The sequence below is a fragment of the Leptinotarsa decemlineata genome, unplaced genomic scaffold, assembly GCF_025532065.1.
Source record: "Leptinotarsa decemlineata unplaced genomic scaffold, Ldec_3_MD MMD2_tig00001719_RagTag_RagTag, whole genome shotgun sequence".
NCBI classification, from domain to species: domain Eukaryota; kingdom Metazoa; phylum Arthropoda; class Insecta; order Coleoptera; family Chrysomelidae; genus Leptinotarsa; species Leptinotarsa decemlineata.
This window is the reverse complement of record NW_027412569.1, coordinates 8,267,149-8,287,537: the sequence shown is the minus strand read 5'-3', so window position 1 is coordinate 8,287,537 and position 20,389 is coordinate 8,267,149. Positions and strand designations below refer to the sequence as shown.

Here is a 20,389-nt window from a genome sequence, read left to right as displayed (position 1 = left end):
TTTGGGAAGAAAATGATTTCCAAGCATATATGTTTGGAGAAATTGCTTTTAGATGTACTTCATGCCTCCGTTCAATGATTTCTGTCATTAACTGTGCTTTGGAAAATCCAAACTGGCAGAATAATTTCATATATTTGTTTTCAACATACCAAGGGTTTTTCACAAGTATAAAACAGTTATTTATTTTTCTCACATCCTGAAATCGATTTTGAATTTCTAACAGATATTCTTTCAAATGGTATATCATATTTTGACAGACAGTTATGGAATCCAGAATATCAAGGTTGCAAGTGTTGTTTGCGTCTCCAATCAGGCGAATGGTTCTTTTCTGGATGGAATCCAGTAGCTTCAGGGTATGCTTAAGGGCGGATTTCCATACATGGAAACAATACTCCAAAGAAGGTCTGATCTGAGCTTTATGAAGTATCAAAAGTTGCTGAAGTATGTACAGTTTTCTGGTTCGGAACAGTGTTCCAAACTTTTGAGAAGCAGCCTTCACAATTGCCTTCACAATTTAAATTAAACATTTTATATTTTCTATTGATCCTCTAATAATACACAACACTTTGAATTCCTATAACAGTCCCAAAATGATTATTTTGAAAGGTAATTTTTCTGTAAACACTTCTGTCCACTTCAGTTATTCAAAACCCTATTCACCATCATTGAACAACGTTGGTTTTGTACCTGTGAAAGGTTCTAACTTAGGTACATATCTTTCAGTCTCATACACCTCGATATCAAAAAAAAAAAACAAAAAAAACACTTTTTCGCACAAGATATGAAAGTTTTTGAATACATTATGTGTAGGCTTGCTGTTTCAATTGCAATAATAATGTTCGGATTAAAAACTGATCATAAAAGTTCGTGTAATAAGGAGTTTTTACTGAAATTTTAATTTTTTCATTTCGTTATTTTGAAGTTTTTCTCTCTTTATATCAATCGATTAAACCATTTCTGAAACTACTATTTTTATAAGTGATCATTTGGACTTTACTTCAGCCAAATGTTGAAATGAAGAGCACCAAAGGCTTTGAAATGAGGACACACGCGAAGTTACTATTATCATCATCACCAATAATTCAACCTGAAATAGCAATGACATTCATCATCTTCCAATGACCTATGTTAATTCACGAAGGCTGTTTTTCGCCGCTTATCTGAAATTTTCCGCTTTTTGAACACTAATTGCTTGGAATTCCTCAGAAATTGGACGATAAAATTTGATAGCTTATAGTGCTTTTTGACTAAATATAGGAATGTTGTATTAGTATAATAATGGCCTCTCAATATTTACTGGGTCCCGCTCACTCTATTTTGTATATTTGCTTCAAATATGTTTCACTGGAAAAAATTTTGATATCAATGTCTACTTGCAACGAATATTGAAACCAGTCAAATAACCATTCATTATCAAAGGAAATTTATTCAAAGTTTTTGACTAATATCCCGTAAGTTGATGCCTTACTATTCAGAAGATCAAATAATAGTGATGTTTACTTTCAAGATTATCAACCAAATGAATCAAATCACTTGTTGTCACTTTTGTCTTTGTATAATGAGAACAGAAATAATCTTCAAGTCATCGAGAAGACGTCATTTAACCCACATAGCTCGCTGATCCCGTAATATTACAGCACTACACATTCCCTTACTAGCAACGCTAGTAGTACGTAAATAATTCCATTCAACAAATACCAAGGAAACGTAGGTAACCTCAATATCCTGGAGTTTCTGTGTTATTATAGTTTTACACATTCTCCTACTGGTACGTGAATAATTCCATTCAGCAAGTCATCAAAGATATGTCATTCAACCCCAATAGCCTGTGGTTCCTGTGAGATTATAGAAACGCTAGAAACGATAGTATAAGTGAAGAATTCCATTCAACAAGTACCAAGAAGACGTCAGGTAACCTCACTATCCTGAAGTTCCTGTGTTATTATAGTTCTATACATTATCCTACTAAAAACGTTGGTAGTATGTGAATGATTCCATTCAGCAAGTCATCAAAGATACGTCATTTAACCCCAATAGCCTGTTACTTGTTATAGAAACGCTGAAAACGATAGTAGTAAGTGAAGAATTCCATTTAACAGGTACCAAGAAGACGTCAGGTAACCTCACTATCCTGAAGTTCCTGTGTTATTATAGTTCTACGCATTCTCGTACTGAAAATGTTAGTAGTAGGTGAATAATTCCATTCAGCAAGTCATCAAAGATACGTCATTTAACCCCAATAGCCTATTTTCTGTTATAGAAACACTAAAAACGATAGTAGTAAGTGACGAATTCCATTTAACAAGTACCAAGAAGACGTCAGGTAACCTCATTATCCTGAAGTTCCTGTGTTATTATAGTTCTACACATTCTTTCACTGAAAACGTTAGTATTACGTGAATAATTTCATTCAGCAAGTCATCAAAGAGACGTAATTGAACCCCAATAGCCTGTTATATTTGTGATATTATAGTACTACACATTTCCCTACTAGAAACGTAAGTAGCACGTGAATACTTTCAGTCAGCAAGTCATCAGGAAGATGTCATTTAGTACCAACAGCCTGATGTTCCTGTGTTATTACAGTACTATAGATTTCCCTACTAGAAACTCTTGTAGTACGTGAATACTTTCAGTCAGAAAGTCATTAAGAAGACATAATTTAGCACCAATAGCCTGTTGTTCCTGAGTTATTATAGTACTACACAGTCCCCTACTAGAAACGCTAGTAGTACATGAATAATTTCAGTCAGCAAGTCATCAGCAAGAGGTCATTTAGTACCAACAGCCTGTTGTTTCTGTGTCATTATGGTACTTCACATTTTCCTACTAGAAGAATTTCACTAGCCTGTTGTCCTTTCTTATTCACAACAAATATTTAATTCACTAATCCCACTTAGACACTTAGTCTAAGAAATTATTTGAATCACTCTTCAAAATTCATAGAATTTTTTAACGTGTATTGACTTTTTGATAACAGACCTGCTTAACCAAATATTGTTTAATTTTCACAACAGTTTGTGGGAACTGTGAAGGCGGAAACATTTTCCAAGGTCGTTTTCCATACTGTTTCTACGAAGGTGTAACCCACGGACTGTTCATCTCAGTTACCAAACAATTGATAAAACTTGTTGATATATTTGGAAAAGATATAGTTTTATTTAATGAGGGAAATCCCCGCACAACCTCCATTTTTGGATTCTGGATGAGTTCTTTGTTTTCAATAATAGTGGAGCTATATAGCAAAGATAAAGTTAATCAAATGTCGTATGGCAATGCTGTTTTGGTTACACCTGCTTTGTAATTATGGGGAGTAATACTTTGGTCATGGTCCGTAATCATTCGATTGATTTGAGCAAAATACTGCCGCTGGAGGAAAGAAAAGCTTCAATTTTATTCATGGTGTTATACTAGATTCTTACTATTTTATTGATTTATAGCAAAAAAGTAGTATTTGTGCCAAGTTGGAATGACTAGCTCTCGATTTGCGGGGGCAAGGGCGCAGCTCAGTTTTTGATTTTTTTTTAACACAAATTCAATTATGAGTGCTGAAGAAGGTTACCAAACTGAAAGATCTTTTTCCTGCGCCATCTACAAAAGTTTCTATGATAACTGTCACCGTAGACCAACTTAGTTTTACTGGGATAGGAGACAAATCAAGCATACCAATAAAATATGAAATAAAGTTTACTTGAGAGTTTCAATAGGATTTTGTACCCCTAACCTTGAATTTGTGTAACACAAAGATAAAGAACATCTTTGTGTCACTGACTTATTGTAGTTTTTTTTAATAATCAGCTAAAAATACAACTTCTTCGATGCTTCGATATGAAGAAGACATATCTAGCTTCGTTGTCCAAGAAAAAAACTGAAGCCACTTTGCATATCAGAAACACCTGCTTTGGAGACCAGCTGAGAGCGATAGTGTTGTTATATCAGTCAAAGTCTGAGTTGTCAATTAGCAGTGGTTCCATCATAAATAATTTTACTAACGCTGATATAGCTGGCATGCACTTTATTTATGAATTAGCAAATGGAAATGCTGAAGAAGCACATAAAGATACCAGGACAGATATCTCAATAGACTTATTTCATGTGCTAAACACATTCAGAACTCTATACGTAAGATTATGTGAAACTGGGAGTTTTAATCAAAATTCAGGTGGTGGAAGAGCAGAAACTGTAACAACGCCTGAACTAGAAGAAGCAATACTTGATGGGATACAAGAAAAGTATTCAAATAGTACCAGGAAGATTGCACTGCAGTTAGAAATCAGCCCAAAAACTATATGGAGAGTTCTAAAAAGAAGCTTCCTATACCTATATCACAACGGATCTAAGCTCTACTCCCTCGGGATTTTCACCCAAGATTAATGTTCGGCAGGTGGTTGATTTATACGATGGCATGAAATTATTTCCTACCAAATATTTTATTTACGAACGAAGCAAATTTTTCACGGGATGCTATCACCAACTTTCACAATGATCATTTTTGGGCTGACGAAAGTCCACACGTTATCAGAGAAAGTCATTTTCAGCAACAATTTTTGCTGAATGTTTGGTGACTACCAAATTGTCACATTTTTTCCACCACCAAGATCAACAGGTGAATCCTACACGGTTTTTTGCAAGATCCATTTTGTTAGCAGGAGTGCCGGTACTTGTAAAAGGCAACATGTGGTACATACACGACGGGGCTCCAGCTCATTTCACTGTTCTTGCTCGTCAGCATCTTAAGATCACCTTCCCTAATCACTGCAGGACCTCAAAATTGGCCAGCTCGCAGTTCTGATAGGAATCCTCTAGATTTCCATTGTACATTCGAAGGCTTTTGTTCATGAAACTCCCGTACTAGATATGAATGACTTGAGGAATCGAATAATTGACAATTGCAATGTCATAAGGAAAACTCCAGGTATTTTTGAACATATTAGTAATCCAATGACAAATTGTTTGCAGTCGTGTATTTACTTCAAGGTCGAAATTGTTTATCATTCACTTTTGGTTATTATTTTATATTGTTTACGAATATTTTTTAGAAATGATATTTCGTTTCGAAAACGAAGATAAGTATGAAGAAAACATAATAGAAGAAAAAGTTAAAATATCACTGCTGTGCAGCATAAAAACAAAAAAGAATTAACTACTTATCACCATAGATATGCTACACGTCGAAATAATAGTATCGTCATAACATTAATGCTCAAATCAGTTGGGCACAAATCCCTTCGGTATTTAGGATCAAAACTCTACAGTTTTCTTCCTGAAAATTTAAGATGCGAAACAAATCTCAAAAAATTTATAACAAAGATTAAATTATTTGTCAAGAATATACCACGAGCAGAGACACATAGACAAATATAAATTTAAATACTTACTTCCACGATTGTGGATATATATTGTGTATTGATTTGTTTGTAGTCTGGAGTCCTCATGATTGAAATCTCTATATCCATTGATTGTTTGATTCATTTATATTATGTTCAAATGTGTCCAGTTCAAAGTTATGTTTTCATCTATATCTAGTACTTATTTCAATAGATTTATTGGTTTTATTTATCTATATCCTGTTCAAATGCAGCTATTTTGAATTTATATCTTAGTACTTGATTTAAAGCATGAATCTCATTCAATGTTAGATTCAATATTCTCATTCCTTACACACAGGCAGATCGTTTTGCCTCTTAAGATGTATTTTATTTATTCACTGTTCATTTCTATATGTACATGTATATTTACTGTAAACAATCTTAAGAAAGTGAATAAATACATATTATTATTATGATTATATTAAAGACGGTAAGGAAATCAAATACCTCCAAAAAGATTTCTGGCAATTCGTGTGCCTATCCGTGAAAATTCTTTCTAAATAATATATTATGTTGGCAGTATTTTCAAATTTTTTCATTATTTTGAAATCGTTAATAGTCTAGTGACAGCTTTCAAAGGGTCATAAATCAAAGGTTATCTATTGCCGCTTCCGGGCTTGCTGTAGGCCAAGATGGCAATAAACTGAAATAACAGGTTCGGCGTAATTTTTTAGACCTTGAGTGATAACAATATCAATTAGGCATATTGTATTTGCGATGGCGAATTGCATAATTACGGGTTTCGCGTTTAATTTGCATTTCAAATACGTTGTTACGTAATCCTGCAAAGAATTAAATTTATTCTTCCTGATACTAGTTGGCAATTTAAATAGTTTTCCGCAATCGAACACGACATCGACATAGAAAATCGCTATAGAAGAATTGTAATGAGCACTGTTTGACCAGCAAAAACTCAGCTCATTATGAATTTATTGTTATCGATAGCAACACATCACGCTATTCGATTTTCAGGCAGTATTTATGTTGACCAAAACGAAGAAGAGGATCGATTTAGAATGATTCAACGTAAAGCTCAAAATGAATTTTTATTTAAGAAAATAAACATTTCTCCCTCAACGTGCCTGCTAAATGTCTGCTGAAAAACAACTACTTCCTTGGTTAATACCACGTTGGACATTGAATTATACAAGACCATGCTGAAATCAGTCGAGAAGATCAGCTAGAGATCGGTTTCGGGGTATTAGTCCAGTAATTTTAGGGGGTTTGCCTAGAAAAGTGGACATACCCAGCTGTAAATTTGTATGAACTTTCTATTTTGACACCATAAAAGTATTCTCAAAATTCACATATGATTCGACGGCCGCAACTTCAGAAATTGGGGGTCAAAGTCAAAAAAAAACGAATTTTTGCAGGTTTTTTGCCAATATCTCGTTTTCATCAATATTGTAGAGAATCAAATTCACTACAACTTTTGTTCCGCACATTTTTCCATACGTTGAATCGTTTTTGAGGTAGAGGACAGCGCGAGCGCAGATTAAATATTATTTGAAATCAACTGGTTGTCCCGATCGAAATCAGCTCATTTAAGGTTTATAAATTATTACTTAATGAATAATTATGAATAATTTTAATCATAATATAATATAATATATATATAATATAGGCCTAAACCGACCTAAAATGACGACAATATTACACTTTGTCAATACAGGGGTCCAACCCAAACAGCAGCGCACCTGAGGCAGTTCCTATGAACATATGTCCGGAGATACAGGGCGTTGAAATTTGAAAAAAAAGGTATTTATAAAATATCATATTTATTCTTACACCGATTTCGTTGAAATTTGCTACAGTTATTTAAAGAAAAAAGGCGCCTATTTAGCCCGACCTTTATCTAGCTACGTATCGTGTAGGTTCTCAACCTTCAATTTACGCATATTATTAAGGAACACCTTGTATATCCTATCATCAAAATGCGCGGAACAATTTCGTGAATTTATATTATAGTGAAACGGCACTGGCTTTTTTATCATGCCCCCTCAAAATCGTACGTCTCTGGACATTTAAGGTAAAATCGACTGTAATATTCCACATAGCTTTAGACTGCGTGACTCCATGGCACTTGTTAAATTATTTATCAGACGGTAAAATATTTATACGCTTTATCTAATCGAGGAGTATTTTATTTCTCACTCGTTGTCTGTTCTAGAAACGGCGATATTTGACAAAAATAATTACTTTTCTTGAAGGTTTATCAAATTCTGCCACAGGTGCTGGTAAATGGCTCTGCATAAAATTAATATAACGGGTCTTTCAACAGGGACTTCCGAACTTTGACAATTGGTAACGGTCATATAGTTGGAGCTACGCATGTCAAACTAGTTGTCGTTTATTCAGCCCTTTTTGCCAAATCACCAAAGACGGATATAACATTGAAAACACCTGCAAATAATAAAATTGTTTCTTCAAAATTGGCGGCGCTTCGCCCATTTTAGTTTGGGGCAGCTGGTTCAGTTAACGATCAACCAACACTCGTACGTTGACGAAACGCAAGATCGGTCGAAAATATCGCATCACAGGAACTCAAGCTTTCGGCAGACCACAACTTAGCGAATTTTCGCGTCGTGACTTGGGCCTGCAGCCGTACGAAATTCTGACGCAGCAACTGGAAGTAAAAGACCACAGACAATGGCGTGTATTCGCTCAATGAACTCTGGAGCAGCTGGCAACTGCTCATCTTCAGCAATGAAGCCTATTTCTGGTTAGGTTAGGTAAGGTTAGGTTAGGTTAGCTTAATGGATGAAAATATTGATACCAGACCTTATCCCATGGGTGCTGAGTAAATATAGGAAAATAAGCTTTCATTTCTCCCAGTGTCTGTCGCGCCATGTAGCTTTCAGTAGTTATACAAATTAAATAGGGAAAACGGATGACAGATGTGTGTATTGTGCTAGATGACAAGGCATTAGAATGCGTACCTTCTTATCTCTAGGACAAGACCTAACATCGGCCAATGTGATAGAAAACATACTGAAATCGGAAGCTGTATTGAAAGAAGTATTTACATTTATATGTGAGGTAATCAAATCAAATGAAAATGAAGAAAGAAAAATACAAAATGATGCAAGGTAAGGAGAAAAGCCGCTGATATACCTGATGTTATATCCGTGGGGTTTAAGTAGGTTAGAGTCCCACGCTACCTTGTTGCTTTTGAGCGCAGGGTGTGTATGAGCATTTCCCCACTCAAAAAAAAAGGTTGGGTTAGGTTAAGTGAACCGGGCAAAAATGACATAGCAACCTGGATAACGAACCATCGCCTGGAGTTGGCACCTGAGAAAACGGAAGCCATAATCCTCAAAGGCCCAAGGAAGCGCCAAGGAATAACCTTCCAGCGACAAATGCTACTCAGAATTGTGAGCGCATACAGAACCGCAGCCACAGAGGGCCTCTATGTTATCACAGGAGTTATTCCTGTGGATCTACTCATCGAAGAGAGGGCTATCGCCTTCGAAAATAGGGGCAGAAGAAATGAAAAATCATTGAGGGAGGAGACGATCGCGAAGTGGTAGTCGAGGTGTGATAGACACACCGAAACTGCACAATGTACTAAAGCACTTATCTCCGATATTAAACCATGGCTGGCATCTGAAAACAGGAGACTCAACTATTTTCTGACGCAGTTTCTAACAGGGCATTGCTTCGGAAGTGATACCCCGGGGCACACAATATATGTATGCCTAAAATGGGGTAGAGAGAGACAGTCCCTTGAAAGCTTTCTTGAAATAGGCATCATAGTGGGAGACGTCATTGAGCTAATGGGCGAGTCTCGAAAGAAATGGAATAAAATCTCTGAGTTCATCGAAGTAATACTTTCATCCAAGGAGAGGTATGAACGAGCTCGTCATGGAAACAACTGAACGACTCTGAAAAGGAAATTTCAGTACTGCCAGAACCAGCTGATGGATGTCATACTCTGGCGATACCAGCCGGTTCAATCATAGCGAAGAGGAGGTAGTTTTACTGGCTATTGAAGCACCGGCCGCCCGAGGAACCGGTCCTGGTCGTTCGAAGGTCTTTCTCCCTACCACAAAAAAAAGGTAAGGTTAGGTCAGGTTAGGTAAGGTTCCGTTAGGTTAGGTTTGGTTAGGTTAGTTTAGGTTAGGTTGGGTTAGGTTAGGTAAGGTTCCGTTAGGTTATGTTTGGTTAGGTTAGTTTAGGTTAGGTTGGGTTAGGTTAGGTGAATGAGTATGTGAAAAAACAAAATTGGCGAATTTGGGACGATACCAATCCACAGGAATTCCAATGCAATGCAATATTTTGCACGACCGATTTGAGGGTATGGTCATCTCACATTGAGGTGATGTGAACTGACCACCGGGGTCATGCGATTTTATCCCGTTAGACTTTTTCTTGTAGGGTTTTCTAAAGTCGCAGGTGTATGCGAATGGGCCAAAAACTGCAGCAGTCCTCAAACACAACATAAGCCATGCCATCGGTCAAATTCATCCTGATTCATGCATCAGAGTCATGGAAAATAGGAATTTTTAGATGCGCTCTATCCAGAGGAGTCGTGGCAGACATTTGAACGAGGCGACATTCCACATATAATGGCATCAATGAGTTTTTCAAACTAATAAAAAATTAGTTGAAGGAACAGTTTCTTGAACAGTATATCTTTAAAAATTGAAAGAAACAACTTTCATTTTGTTTTCAGTACACTTGAAATTTCAAATATGTCTGTTCAGAACATTTAGCCGATGGTCCGGTTGAGTTTTTCTCTTTTGATTCTCCCTAGTAATTGTCGATACATTTTTAAACTTAGGAGGGTCGGCAGTGACTTGACTGATTTTTGTCACTATCAAGATCGTCTTCATCCAGCAGCTGGTGAAATTGAAAATAAACGTGATAATACAATGGTAAGATTTTACCTTCTCCTTTTCTGGGGTATAAATTGAAAAACATCGATCCTTCCAAAAAATTGATGGAGTCAAAAATTGTTGGGAAATTGATTTTGTGTAATTGACAATAAACGGGTTGTTCAACGGCGAAACAGTTGTTAACTTTAAAACAGATTTTAACAGATTTCAATTCATCTCCTCTTTTTGGGAATGAATCGAATAATACCGATTAAAAAAAATAAGGATTATCGAAATTGTAGAGAATTCAATTGTAAACAACTTTTGTATTACTATTTTTCGTGTAAAATCAATAATAAAGTGGTTATTCAATAAACAAAAATCAACTCCTGAATTCAAGGTGACGGTTGACGCAACTAATCTGGTACCCCAGGAACTTGAATTGAGAGTGAAAGTGACCCTCTCCTGAAGAATTCCTACACAAAAAGCCAGTGTAACTTTTGTGTTGCTAGCCCCTTTTTTGAGCTAATTCCACTGGGCTATTATTATGAGCTCCTCACCAAAAGATTTACAAATTCGCAACTCCTGTTTTATTATTCAGTAGCCTCGACAGATATGGTCTATACTGAACAAGTCTGTACAGCAAAAACTTGTTGTGGGTTTTGTAAATTGTTTAGTGAAAATTCAGCAATAAATTGTTTGAGTATTGTGACGCCTGAAGGTGCTATCGTTAACTTTCAACTGGAAATCTCACATTGAAGTGTGCTTCTTGAATTTATACTTCTACACTAATATAAATCTATGTATGTTTGGAGCTTTTTTGCGCCTAAACGACTGAACGGATTTAGATGAAACTACCTCTTATGTGGTAGCCACTATATGCAAAATACTTAGCTATGAATACAATTCAATTCGATACGTTTTCTACAATTGTTTGAAAGTTATCACGATAAGATTAACTTGACGCAACGCAGTGAACCATTACCCGTCGCGTCTACTATAAGACGCCGAGGGAAGATGGGTGGGGGTAGAGTGGCGGTCTGAGCAATGATGCGCCATCGCCGAGAACGCGACCCGAACGTGGGCAGTCGCGTGAGGGCAGACGTCGTGGCCGGTTCTGTCAGTTTTGCGAAACTGTTCATAAGTTGGTGCAGTTGGTATATTTTTTTAGTTACTGTATTTTTAAAATGAAAAAATGAATTACTAGCTGTTGCCCGCCCTTATATTAACGTACAGCCGAAGCTACGAAAACTTGAGTCTTGAAATGAGCAGGTAGGTTCTTTGTATAACGTAAATGAGCATCAAGAAAGGCAATGAGGAATTTCCATCCCCACGGGAAAATAATGGGGGTTCAAAGATTTTATTGAATTTCGTCTGTTTTGAATTTGGAAAGTTTTGGGTAACAAAAATATTGCAACTATTTGCTCAAAATGGTATGTCACGAAACGTAATGTGACAAACCAATACGTAATAAAGTGTAATTTCTCAAAGAAGAAAGTAATACATGTACACATGCATTTTTTGTACAACTAACTAATGTATAGTTATTCAAACTCATTCGCAAAAATAATAATTGTGGTATTATTTCAATGATTATTTCGCTTCCTTATCCCCTGTCTCTTGCAGCTCCCGTTTCTGATGATGTGTCATATTTTTATCACATCATAATTTGCAATAAACAAAGATAAGACTTTAACGTACAAGGACAAAATAAGGTTACCTTTCTTATCGTCAGCTGCGGTTGTATCGCTCTCATGTGGGTTAAAAAACGAGAAACGCACTGATAATATGATTTGAAAATTACATACGGAGGTTTACTCAAGGTTTTGTGATGCAAGTAAGAAACAAGTGTTTGCATATTGCAAATGGTTCTCGCTGCAATTCGGGGATCTTCGCATGTCCATCGATTCTTTCCCAATGGAACAAAATTGGTCGTTTCATGAAAAAACAACAACTGTGGCTGTTATTACCAGAAAAAATCAAAATTTCAATCTGACCATTCAGTTGAGGACACTGTAGAAAAAATTCTACGAAGATTCATCGGGTTTTAAGCCAAACGGACTCCACTGCAGGCAGAAAACCATCAGGAAGCTCATGAAGTATTTCGTTCGCAAGCCATTAGCGATATAAAGATAGGGCGGACATGGTAAAGTATTATAAACCTACATATATAAGCTGTTGCAAATAATAACGAAATCAAAAAATGTTGTTTTACGAGGTGGTTTGGAAAATTTCCGACCTCAACATGAAGAAAGCAGCACTCGTAAATAAAAGCTATTGAATTCCGTTGTTCATCTGTTGGCATTTACTCACCAAAGTTTCAGCCTTTTCGGAGACGCAGTTGTTCTGTAACAGTCGTCTGAGTGAGTTGATGTAAGTGTTTTTATGAAAATATACAAATTCGAGTATCTAACAGTCATTAATATTTGTTTTTGAAAGGCATTACGCATACGCAAATCAAAGATGAGTAGGGGACTCTGCTCCATCATTTACCATAGTGAAATTACAGGCAGTTCAATTCAAACGTGGCCGTAAGAGGTTAGGAGACGATGAATATTTGAGACGTACAAAAACTGCAACTACCGACGATAACATCGTCAAAGTTCACCAAATGGTGCTAGACAACCGCCGAACTGAAGTGAGAGAGATATCAGAGATTATGAACATGTCCAAAGAACGTGTTTGTCATATAATAAATCAACATTTGAGTATGAAAAAGCTGTCCGCGCATTGGGTGCCGCGTTTGCTCCCGATAGTTCAAAAACGTATTCGAATGAATTTTTCCAACGCTCTGTTGGCGCATTTTGGGCGCAGTAAGTCCGAGCTTTGACGCTGATTAATTACTGTATATGAAACTTGAATACACTATCATAATATCTCCGAAACAAAAACACAGTTCAAACAGTGGACTGCAAAGGGGCCCCGATAAAACAAAAAAAAAATGTTTCTTCGGCTGGGAAAGTGATGGCGACTATTTTTTAGGATAGTCATGGAGTTATTTCAATCGATTATTTTCCAAAAGAAAAAACCATTACAGGAGCATAGTACACAACATTACTGGCAAGCTGAAGGCAGAACTTCTGGAAAATCGGCCACATTGTTGGAAAAAGAAAATTCTTTTCCAACGCACTGTCTCACACCTCAGCGGTTGCCATGGCGAAAATCCACGAATTACGGTTTGAACTGCTTGACCATCCGCCTTACTCACCAGATCTAGCTCCAAGCGACTATTTTTCTGCTCTCGTCTAAACAATTATTTTGCAGATAAAAACGCCGAGTACAATTTGAACGGGTCACAAAGATGGGTGCAGCACTGGAAGAAGAGTGTAGAGTTAAAAGGAAAAATGAAAATTAATGAAAAAAATGTCGTGTATTTTTTTTAGGCTGAAAAATGTTCATACCATTATCGTACATCATTTTTGACAAAAAACATTTTTATGGTTATTTGAATTGAGTTGTCGAAGAGGTTTCATTCTACTGGATTAAAACAATTTCCGAAGATTACAACTATATTGTGTACTAAAATCAACGATTATGGACATACAGAATTGCTTACTTTTGCGATTTTGTTAGACACGTCACGTAATCTCGTGACGTAACAGTGGTGACTCTGGATTGATTCGGTATTGCACTTTCAAATTAAAATAAACAAATTTCATGTAAAACCTTTATTAACATATTATTTTTATATATGATCAAATACTTAATATAAATGGATTAATACCAAATAAAAATGTTTCTTTTGTGGATGATAGGGCGAGCTATAAACTAAATCTTTAGTAAACAGAATTTTATTTTGTGAGAGAACAAACTTTCAAAATAATAATGAAGAAGTTGAACATAACAACGTTATACCTTCATTCATATATAAATCACTCCCATATATTCAAGAATTGACACCAAAATTAATTAATGTATTCCGAAATAATAACCTCAAAATATCTAAAACAAATGTCACTTCTATATCTAAATTATACAGTAAACTAAAAGCTCCAATTTCAAATAAACAAAAATCCAATTTAGTATACAAAATTTCTTGTATGGATTGCTCTAAAACATATATAGGACAAACATCTAGACCTCTAAGTAGTCGTATCACTTCCCATAAGAGCGACTGTAGACGAAATGTTAATTCTTGTGCATTAACAGAACATGTTAATTCGGAGGATCATAAAATGAATTTTGAAAATCCAAATATTTTAGATAGAGAAACCAATACAACTGAAAGAATATTTTTGGAAATGATACATATTAATAACGAAGAACATTCAATGAATAAACGAACTGATATTGATAGTTAGCAAAATTTACACGTACCTACTGAAATATGATAAAGTAGACACTTTACATTGTCAGCCAGAATTTTTATCATCTGTCATTATTTAATGTTTTTCTATCTGTTTTTGAACCATTTTATATTTTATTCTCACGTTAGTAAGTTCTCCATATTTATATATTTTTTACAAGATATATAATCTTATTATTGTAGTTGTCCTGACGAAGGTGTGAAATATACCGAAAGCTTGACATATAACAAAGAGGTTTCTTTGTAACAGCCCAGCTATTGACTGCAACCTCACGAATCAAATCGATTTATATAATAAATTGTTTATAGGTGTAACAACTCTTTTTTTATTTATCTGATAGAAAATACATGATACGGTTTTTATTTTTCATTAAGAAAATGAGAAATTTAGAAAGAATAATTTAACTTGAACTTTGTTACATAAATGATGAAATTGTTTTGCATGAATGTAAAAAAATTATTTTAAAGAACTAATGTATCACTTCATTTCATTTTCGATTCTTGTTTCTATTATATCAGTGAAATCGTCTCCAGCTAATTTTATCATCATTCAAACATGTTTTAATATACCGTGACTGATATCCAACCTTGCTGTCCAATGTCTTGAACTTGACAGTGCTGGTAAAGGTTAGTTTAAACTATTTCCAAAATACAAATAACTTTTTCTGCTATAATATCTTATAGTTAATGCTGTAGCTATCTCATCTTGCGTCCAGTGAACACTCTTCTTTTTATTTGCAAGCAAACCAATCTGATTTTTAGTAAGAATAGATTTTAAAATGTTCTCTGCAATATTTGTTTGGGTAGTTGGCTTTTCATAACATTTTTAATACTTATTTTTGTTATAATTGGCAAGATTTTTCAAATTATTCGTTTTGTTTCTTCAGTGAAGTTTCAAATTGTGATGCTCTTTGCAGGAGCTTATATTTTGCTTTGTAATCAATAACCACCATGTCAAAAGAGGGATCAAGTTCTTGTTCTCCTTGTATATTTTTTTGATCAGCTTGAGGTTGAGGAGATATAATATTATGAGGAGAAGAGCGATTTTGAGTTGTGGATGGCTTAAAATGATCCAAATTTGATTCAAGTAACTTACTGATGGTTTCTTTGTGTTTTTTCTGTAAGGCTCTAATATTGTAAAACTTCCCTCTCTTTATCAATTGTTGGATAATTTAGGTTAACATTAGATAGTGCAATTTTTTTTAATTTACGACGCAAAGGCAAAACTATAAAAAACCCATATATATTTATTTAAATCAACAGAATAACAACAAATCCATTTTTGAGAGTGAAGTTTCTTTCTTCTTTTCTTTTTTCTTCTTTTTGCAAAGTTGTGGAAAACATATCCTTAGCAATAGCAAAAGAGGGAAATATTACATCATTAACACCACTTTTCTTTAAAGTCAACTGATTGCTTTTGCAAGTTGACACTGCACAAATACGACCAGGCATTTTAACTAAAAATTACAAGGTTATTTAATGGTTAGACAATTATTGCTATCACTTACACAATGGCAAAAGACAAACTTCAAAAACGGAAAAAAATAACAGTCTTATATTGCGTCTACTCGTTACACCAGTTTGAAAAATTTCCAAAAGCACAAAAAAATACGACTTTCATAGTAACAAACTCAATGTTTCAGAAACCTAATTGGTATAGTTAAATAAAAATTTAATCAAAATAAACAATAACAATATAATATTCAACGAAAGTCATTTTTTGTGGAGGAAAAAATCAGTTTTTTTATCGACCTTTTTTGGGTAATTGTTACCTTCCACAATCAGAAAAAATATAAAAATTATAATGGAGAACTTTATACACGTGTAGAAGGGCAAACTTTTTAGTTTACCCCGATAAGTTACTGCGTAAAAATCAAAGTATTTTTCACAAAGAAAAATCTTCTATTTATCAGTAACTTGTCGTATTTAACAATTTTGCCTATCAAAAAAATTATTAAGAAATAATACTTATCTTTTACGTTTCGGAGGCCAAAATCTGCCTCCGTCTTCAGAAATGGATAAAAAATTGGAATATATTCGCAGTTATTCCTTTTTTGATAGCTTATTTCTAAACAATTACCGACTCAACATCCACCGACACCTTTTACAACTAACGTTATACCTTACATTCCAAGACTATCTGAAAAAATAAGACGACTTGGAAATAAATATGATGTTAGAACTACTTTCAAAACAAAAAATACACTGAGATCTATACTCACACATACAAAACCCAACAACACTGAAGAAAAAACAAAAAATTGTATTTATAAAATACCTTGTTCTTGTGGTAAAAGTTACATTGGTGAAACCTCAAGACCACTGAAAGTGCGTGAGAATGAACATCGAGATTATATAAAAAATAGACAATTGACAGGATCAAAACTATCAGAACACATTTTAAAATCAGACGGTGAACATCGGGTGGAATGGAATAGAACAAGAAAGATTACCAATGAGTCTCATTCTAAGAGACGTAAGCTAAAAGAATCAGTGTATATTCTCATGTCTGGAGAGAATTGTATCTCGAATAGCTCCTTAGAAATAGACCGTACTTGGCTACCCATCTTGAAGAAAACTTTGGATAGTGGCGAAATGGCAACAAACTGATATCGGAGAGTACCTTGTATTACATCGAATGTTTCAGTTGTCAATCAACAACATTGACATAATTTCATATTTCAAAACTTCTTTGACATCTGTCGAAGAAGTAAAGAAATAAGCTATCAAAAAAGGAATAACTGCGAATATATTCGAATTTTTTATCCATTTCTGGAGATGGAGGCAGATTTTGGCCTCCGAAACGTAAAAGGTAAGTATTATTTCTTAATATTTTTTTTGATAGGCAAAATTGTTAAATACGACAAGTTACTGGTAGATTGAAGATTTTTCTTTGTGAAAAATACTTTGATTTTTACGCAGTAACTTATCGGGGTAAACTAAAAAGTTTGCCTTCTACACTTGTATGAAGTTCTCTATTATAATTTTTAAATTTTTTCAGATTGTGGAAGGTAACAATTACTCAAAAAAGGTCGATAAAAAACAATACAATATTGTCCGAAAATAATCCTCAAAAAAATGTTACAATAACACAGTCTTATGGCAGCTACTAAAAGTATCACCAGTGTTACGTTACATCTGCTTGGCGCTTGTTTAACGTGATGATATATGCAAGTAAGTAATTCTGTATGTCCATAAGTATGTTCATAATCGTAAAATAGCTACTGACGTACAAGAAAATTATCACAACCCTGCCTTCAAAGTGCGTTTCTACAATCTCACCCTTTTCTTATCTTCAACCAATCGTCATGTAATGCTCCATTATAATAATTATCGAATTTGAGCATATTTTTCACGGTTATTACTCACTTTCGGTCGACCTGATATACTTTTCGGAAAATTACAGCACTGATTACTTTTTTATTACTGTAATTACGTTCAATGTTCCAATACCACTGTGATAACGGACCCTAATTTCAAAAAGAAAATTAAGTCCATATCTATGATTTTAAAGTTTGAGAAAATAATGTGTAGACATTATTATTTCGTGTTCTTATTTTTGGAATGTTGTAAAAGGGGAAATTTTCTAAGACTAAATTTTCATCATCGAAAAGTTAAATCTCTCTTCTATGCTTACAGCTGAGTAAGCAGGTTCAAAGTGAGTACACTTGCAACCCACGATGAAGCCGATAATTTGAAGGTAGTTGTCAATGTTTCTTGGTAAATTTCATTGGTTCGGGCTTCCATTGTCTAGTATGATATAAATTGATTTGAAATACCTGAGAGAATCTGTGAAACATTAAAAAAGATTAGCTGAAAAATAACAATTATATTGAGCAAAAAAACTGAAATTACAATGAAATAAAGTACAAGCAACAACCAAAAAATCAAAAAATAATTCAACTGTTAACACGAACGGAACATCCTTCCGTTCAGACTGATTATTAGCTCCAAATATTCAGCCACTCAGAACTTGTTCAGATTTTTACTACCAATAACAAACTACTGCAAGGAAAAACATCATCCTTTGTGAAAAATTTAAGGCATTTTATTGAACTACTAGGGGCAATCGAAGAAAAAGAGCAGGATCAACGTCCCTGTCGAAGAAGCACTTCAAACCATACAGAGGAAGCTATCCGGAGATGGGGACCTGAAAACTTTGTTACGTGTTAATTTACTTTTTTTTTAATGATTTTCGTTAAATTAACTAGAAAAAAAATATACACCTTCGATGTTTATTTATTTATTGTTATGACGTTTTTGAAATAGTGCTTCCATGAGATCCGTTAAATTATAAGTTTCTGTACCCTGAAAATAATACGCTCTGTATATTCAATTGCATCTAGTTATCATTCAATCACTTACCATCAATTAGTTCTTGTTTGTAATTGCCTTGTAGTAATTGGTGCTTCGAGTGTTCTCTGAGATTCCTGTGGAATACAAATACGAGAAATAAATAACCTAACATTCTCATATTTAGTTCTTCAAAATATACATTTACATCACTGTTGAGTTATATTGGCAATCTGTGTCACTTCTGTTAAGTTCATATCATTGAAAGGTTTGATTAAAAGGGTTCACCTGTGACGTCATTGAAGATGATTTTACCCCAAACAGACCGTCTGTGACATCAATAACCATGACGACCAGATAACCGCAATAATTAACCCATTTCATGGGATTGCGAAATAAAACTGACTAGACGACAAGTTGACATACCTTTGAAAGGGGGATATCCTTTCCTTTTTTAATCATCACGGCACATGGCAGGAGCTAAATTTGAGAATTGTGCTCACATCTTGGATGGATTTGCCTTATACGTATTAGGTGGTGAATATAAGAGTTTCTCATTCTTGAGAAAAGAAAGAAATATCCACTTCAGTGTTTTGGGATTTGAATTATTCTATCTTCCTAATCAAGCCGTAATCGTTAGACCTCACTTCAGGCCGTCCACTACATACAGGTACATCTTCCACTAGCTTGTCAACTATCCATTGAGAGGTATCTCAATAGGCACCTCTCCCAAATAAAACTGGAACTTGGCACAGAATTGTTCGTATAACCTTACTTTGTTTCAGGCCTTTTCATTTTTGGCCCTTTCGCTTTATCTCTTCGTTGTACGTTGGTTACATCTTGACGATTAGCTTATTGTTACCTTTGTTACGGTACTACAAGAAGTCTCTGACAACCAGAAAATTATTGATTACAACTATAATACTTACCACAGAATCTCAAGATCATTTATGAACACACCAGATCTCTACAAAGATTCGAACGAAGAGAATATCCATTGGAGAAAGATATACGCTGGCAACACCTTGATCAGGCGAGCTCTTTCCATTATTTCTATTGCTTTACTTATATTAATATTACACCTCTTGTTGCTTGTCAATTATCCTGTTTATTGGTTACATTTGAATGCTGCTTTTTGGCCTTATCTACCAGTGATTCTGAAAGAAAGAATACAACTAACTAAATATCACAACTCTGAAATTATATTTACTTACCACTTACTAGTTTATATATATGTAAACTCTGATGTATATATACATAGGGGTATCAAATGATCATGTCCTTCTCTTCATGCTGATTGAATGATTCAATGTTAAGTCTATATGTAGTTAAGTCTACTTGCAACTTGCAGACGTTTGCAGGTTATAACTTACCCATACAAGTAATGATGGAACTGTGTACGAAACTGCTACTTCTAACTGAAGGACGAATTCTTTACGATTGATGAGGGACTGCCAATAGAATCGCCACTTTCACCGGTTATAGCCAATATATATATATATATATATATATATATATATATATATATATATATATATATATATATATATATATATATATATATATATATATATATATATATATATGGAGTGGTTTGAAACCCT

The 20,389-nt window shown here is 34.5% G+C and overlaps 1 long non-coding RNA gene across 1 annotated transcript; it reads right to left on the bottom strand.

Annotated features, from left to right (window-relative positions):
- Positions 1-18,454: 18,454 nt before the first annotated feature.
- On the bottom strand, positions 18,455-20,095 carry LOC111504505 (uncharacterized). The gene is made up of 4 exons (XR_012465677.1): positions 19,715-20,095; positions 19,212-19,660; positions 18,858-18,922; positions 18,455-18,800 (listed from the first exon to the last, which is right to left on the bottom strand). It is a non-coding gene; the product is annotated as an uncharacterized lncRNA (long non-coding RNA).
- Between the last annotated feature and the right edge of the window lie 294 nt (positions 20,096-20,389).